Raw genomic sequence first — 6303 nt, 5'->3', positions numbered from 1 at the left:
TTACATGCCCAAAGACTATGAGATGGAGCCTCTAAATCTTTGCCTCCAAGGAGCAGCTTGGTTTCTCCCTAACTGGGACAGACTTGTTAGTTCTCTTGGCAGTCCATGGAATGTTCAATACTCTTCTCCAGAAAAACAACTCAAAAGCGTCAATTCTTCTTCTGTCATCTTTGATCATTGTCTAGTTCTCTGATACGTAGCAAACTATTGCAAAGACCATGGCCTGTATCAGGTACACCTCAGTCACTAGACTGACATCCTTGCTCTTGAGCACTCTGGAGAAGTCTTTGACAGCAGTTTTTCTAATGCATTTGATCTTTTGATTTCCAGACTGCCACTGCCAAGAGTGTTGATTGTATAATTGAGCAAGCCAAAATTGTTAACAATCTCAGTCTCTTCTCCATCTATCATGATGCTGCCAATTGGCTCAGAGGTGAGGATATTTGTTTTCTTGATGTTGAGCTTCAATTCATATTTCAGACTACAGTCTTTGACCTTCTGCAGTAAATGCTACAGTTCTTCTTTAGTTCCGGCCAATAAGGTTGTATCATTTGTATATTGTTAGTTATTGATGAGTCTTCCTCCAATTCAGATGCCACATTCCTCCTTGTAAATTCAAGCCTCTATGTTCCTGATACACTCCTTTCTGATTTTGAATAATAAAGTGTTTCCTTGCTCTGTTCTAATGACTATCTCTTGCTCCAAGTATAGGTTTCGCATGAGCATAATCAAGTGATGTGGGATTCCCATTCCTCTCAAGGTTAGCCACAGTTTCTTGTGATCCACACAGTCAAATGCCTCTGCATAGACAATGAAACACAGATAGACATTCCCCTGGTACTCCACTTTCAGCAAGATCCATCTGATACTGGCAATGATATCTCCAGTGCCATGACCTCTTCTAAACCCAGCTTGTATTTCTAGTAGTTTTCTGTCCATGCATTGTTCTGGTTGTTTTGGATAAGCTTCAGCAGTATTTTGTTTGTGTGTGATATTAGTGATATCGTTCAATCATTTCCACACCCTGTATCACCTTGTTTTGGAATGGATCTCTTCAGTTAGCCAGGTAGTTATCCTCCAGATCTCTTGGTATAATCTTATGAGCACTTCCAGGGCTGCATCTATTTGTTGACATATATCCATTTATATTCTATCTATTCCTGGGGGTCTTGTTTATTGCCAAATTCCTTCAGAGCAGATTGGATTTCCTCCTCCCTCATCATTGTCTCTTGAACATAAATTGCTGTATTAAATTCTTGTCAGTTCTTTTCGGTACAGCAACTCTGTGTACTCTTTCTATCTTCTTTCGATGCTTCCTTCATGTTTCAATATTCTGCCCATAACTTCTGTAAGAATTGAAATTTGATGCTTGAATTTGTTTTTCAGTTCCTTCAGCTTAAGAAATGCTGAGCAAGATTGTTCCTTTTGTTTTCCAACACTAGCTCTTTGCACATTTCATTATATTTTGCTTTTTTTCTTCCTGAACTGCTGTTAAATCTTCTGTTCAGCTCCTTAACTTCCTGATTCATTCCCTTTGTTTTGGCTTCTCAGCACGCTCATGCAGTTGTTGTTTTTGTTTTTGTGTACATCTAGTAGGAACTGACCCATAGTTGACCTTCCTGCAGGTTTTCAGAGACAGTTAATCGCACTGGATTGCTCTCCCTCAGAGCAATTGGTGGATTTGACCTGCTTGTCTTCAGGACAGTTTCTTATCAAGATCACCAGTGTCCTCTAATGCATTAGCAAAGTTTTAAAAATCCAAATAATTATTAAACCCCCTCAACAACAAAAACAAACACACAACAGCAAACAATAAATGTTGAAGAGGATGCGGAGCGATTGGAACTCATACATTCCTTGTGGGATTATAAAATGATACAACTGCTATGGAAGTCAATTTGGCATTTCCTAAAATAATCTGAACATAAAAATTGAATATGAACCTACTATTCTATTGCTAAGAATAAATCCTAACAACAGTAGAACTGAGACATAAATGGACATTTGTACACTCATGTTCATAACAGTGTTACTCATAAGAGCAAGAAAATAAAAACAGCTCAAATGCCCATCAACTAACAAATGGACTAAGGAATTGTGGTACATTCACACAATGGAATACTATATAGCACTAAGGTCTAACAGTTTTGTAAAATACTGTATAAGTTGGGAGAGATTGTAGCATTTTGCTGAATGAAATATCTCCATCAAATGAGGACAAGTGTTGCATAAGGCCATTATTGTGAAAAGAGGAAGCTAACTGAGTTAGATATGTATAAATGTTCACAAGGGAAGGGAGAGAAAGGAGGCTGAAAAGGAGGAACAGGGGAATGACTAGGATAGAAAGGTCATTGATTGGAGGGGACTGAAATTATGGGAAAAGTTCAATAAAGACTTGAAAAGACATGGTTATAATAGGCATAGAGCAATGGTAATAAATTATGTATTAATGGTATAAATAATGTAAACGAATGATTGTATAATACATGAAATACATGTACAAAACATGATGTTTGTAAAAGAGTAATACACATAAAGCAAGGAAAAAAAGAAAATTGTGACTTAATTCTGTTTATCACCCAGGTTCTATAAACTCTCTATCTAACCAGGTAACTATGAAGGTATTCTAAGGCTTTTGATACCAAAAAGAGCTCAGAACCTCTACCTCATTTTCAAATATCAGAGCATTCTCCTTCAGTGTAGAGTTAACTTGAAACTTTGATGTCCAGCTAGTCTACTCTCCCAAGGTAAGCCTAGTCACTGGGCTCTTCTGTTAGCTGAATGCAATCACATGTATGAACCTAAGTGATATCACTGAAGGGACAACCTAACCAGACCACATTTTTTAAAAAACCAAGATAAGTCATTTAACAGGCTATCAATAACAATACTAGACAGTACAAGTGGGTGAAAAATGTTCAACACCCTCTCTCTGTTAAGCCATAGATTCAATCAGGTTTTGCTGTCATCATGATGATTTATGATTCAGTGTGTTTCACTTTTTCTTCTTTCACTGGTCTTGAGAGAGACCAATGTTCACTGAGTCTCTTGGTTTATGGATATGACAAGGCAAGTAAGGACGTCACTATATGGCAGAGAAACTCTCAGTGAGTGTATATGACAATAGCTGTTGCTTTCCTTCTTTTGCATTGAAATGTGTTTGGGATAACAAGCTGAACAACTCACCAAGGAAAACAACTCATGTGCTAAGGATAGCTAGTAGCTATTACTGTAAAAGAGCATTTCACTATTAAAGGAATTTGGAGTAAAGTTGTACTTAAATTCGCATTTCTCACCTTTTCCTTAGATTGAATGATCATGCAAGTTGCTATCTTTACCAACTCTATACACTTGAAAGTTCAGGCTGGATAGTGTACTGGATAGTAGCTGACTGTACCATGGAAGGAAATGCTTAAGAAATATTTTTGTTTGACATCATTTGTATTTATAGATTTTTTTTCCATATCTTTGTATTTTGCTTGCTGAGGTTTCCATATAACCTTCCTGGCCCCGCAAGGCTTCATTTTATAATCACTGACCTATGAAAATTCCTTATTAGGCATCTGTCACTTTTTTAGCTATTTTTTGGAACCTCTTCTTAATAGCACCCTGATTAATTTTTGAGGCATTTTCACCATGATGGTGAATATATTTGAAGCAGCACAGGGTAATTATAATACAGGCAGGGAGTGATAACAATACCCACACTCATGTAATTGGATTGTAGTGCCTGTGACTCTGAAATGTGAACAAGTCACAGGAGATCAGAAAGAATGTTTTAGACTCCTCTGTCGGCATGCTAACTGGGGAGCTGTTGATATCACAACTGGTCACAACTGATTTTGCAAATCCTTTACCTAATGGAATTCTCTTAGTTCCTGCTCATTTCCAGTTAAAGGCATCTGACTTCACATATAGTCTGAGACCTTGAAGAATCAAGTTTTGAAAGACTCAGTTTAACCAGAATCCATGACAATTCTTGGCAACCCAGGGTCTTCACTGATAAAATCTATTGCAATAACAAAACTTTCCAGATCTTTACAATTTCTGAATTCTGGTGTGTTCTTCCTGCTAAATGCTTACATCTTTCAGCTCACAAAGCTATAAAACAAATTTCTTTCTGAGGGAAATAGCCTGAAATTAAATCTCCTCTCAATGATCCTACCTAAATATTTCCTGAATGTTCTCTTGCTTTAATCTTACATCTTTGAGGATACTTGGTAATGACTATTTTCTTATCTGCCTTTTAAGACTTTAAAGAGGTCTTCCTTAGTAGATGTACCCAATGTTATATGCCCTTTGATTTCTTGACTAGTGCTACCATGAGTATTAACTGGGGAACTGATAAAATGAAATCCTTGATCAGGTCAGTCTTGTCTGTTTATCACAATGATGATTATTAGTTCAGATAGGAAGATTGTTGGTATTTTATGATGAAGTGTAATCTGTACTGAAGGTTGTAGTCTTTGATATTCCGGCAATGCTTTAAGTCCTCTTCACTTCTAGCAAGCAAGGTTGTGTTATTCTGCATCTTCCCTCAATCATAATGTTGCAATTGCAGTAGATGCCGTAAAAGAGATATACATAGTAACATGAACACTTGAAATAAAATCTGACCTAATCAATGATCAAATAAAACACCAAAAATCAGAGATAGTTCTAATTGATGAACTTTGGCTGAAGATTAGATTATTTATCCTTAAAAGTATTGGTTTATTGTAAGATGTGCTAGGTTTAAATCCTGTTGCATCATCTTTGAAAAGCTATACTTAATCTGTCAGACGTTCCTGTTGTTGCTGGGTATCATAGAAGTGACTGCGTGCTTAACTCATTGTTGCAGATTCTGTGCCAATGCATCCCTCTTAGGCTCCTCCTTTCTTTCCTTCACTGACCCTGTGCCTTTCCAAGCAGGATGCCTTCTTCTGAGGACTGGAGCTTTTGGCAACTTGTCCAAAGTATGTGAGACAAATTTTCAACCTCCATACCTCCAAGTCTCCCTCTTTCTCCAAGACTGTTCTTTGGGCAATCTATGATATATTCAATACTTTTCACCAATACCAGACATCAAAGTTATCAATTCTTTTCTAAGTATTTCAAATAAAGTTTTTGGCTGCTAATGGAAAGGTTGAAGGTTTATATTAAGTTAAGTTCTTTGTAAGGCAGACTGAGTGAGCTATTTCCCCAGAAATCAACCTTTGGAAGCAGTGTTCTGATATGGACTATGGAACACAGTATTCTGATACACAGGTGATGCCATGGTAACTTCCATGCAGGCAGTTTATACAAGCTATCTACACATTAGAAATTGTCACCAAAGTAAAAGAGACTAGTAAAATATTTTCTGAAACAATAGCAGATAGAATCTTGCTAATAGAAGATACAGTTAATTAAGTGGTGTAACAAAAAACCAGTCTCTTTGCGTCCCTTATAAATAACTTGGAACAAATGGCAAATAAAGACAATTATATATACATATAAATTAGATATAAATGATAGTCAATAGAGTAGTTCAAATTCTCCAGCTGTTCTGCAAGAAAAAGATGGGCAATCATCTCCCATGCTATTTGCTGCCTCTGAAACCTGTTGGTGCTATGACTTGATTCTGACTCTATGGTACGCAACAACAGACTTTTTTTTAAAAAAAAAAAAGAACCAAGACAAGAGGAATGAAGTGTTGATTAAAATGAAATTTTATGTTTTCTTATAAAACTAGGAGAAAAATCTGTTTTGGGTGTAATATTGGCCAAGATGCACCAATAGAGCATTGTCATATGTACTGGCAACTTAGCGACCCACAATGAAAACTTAAAGAACCAAAAACAACATTTGATCCAGCTATTTTTATTTTTCAATATTGAATAAATTTCACCTCATAATTTTAGTTGCAATGTCCATAATTTCTTTATAATAAACTCTTCCTGACTTTTAAGCTCTCTCTTCTTTTTCTGATTGATTTTCCATTCCATAGTCCTAGTTATATTACTAAAATCAGTCTAATCATGTCATTCCCCATTTTGAAAGCCCTTCATTAGAGTTTCATTTATATATTTCCCTGTGAAATCCTCTAAAGCCTCCTGGCTTAAAACAAAAATAGTTTTATTTTACAATTTTGTGGGTCAGGAATTTGGCCAAAGCTCACCTGTGCATTTCTGTTATTGGATGTTGCATCAGTGTCTTTAATGGAGATATTCCCTGGTATTTATCTGGAAGATGAGCTGTTCTTTAAGATGCAGAATAGCTTGCTTCACATGTCTGGTGCATTGGCTAGAATGGATGAAAGGCTAGGCTCACTTTGCAGTCAGA

Source organism: Elephantulus edwardii, unplaced genomic scaffold, assembly GCF_000299155.1.
Source record: "Elephantulus edwardii isolate Elephantulus edwardi_28Jun2011 unplaced genomic scaffold, EleEdw1.0 scaffold00163, whole genome shotgun sequence".
In the NCBI taxonomy this organism is placed as follows: Eukaryota; Metazoa; Chordata; class Mammalia; order Macroscelidea; family Macroscelididae; genus Elephantulus; species Elephantulus edwardii.
The sequence above is the reverse complement of the archived record's forward strand: the minus strand, read 5'-3'. Positions refer to the sequence as shown.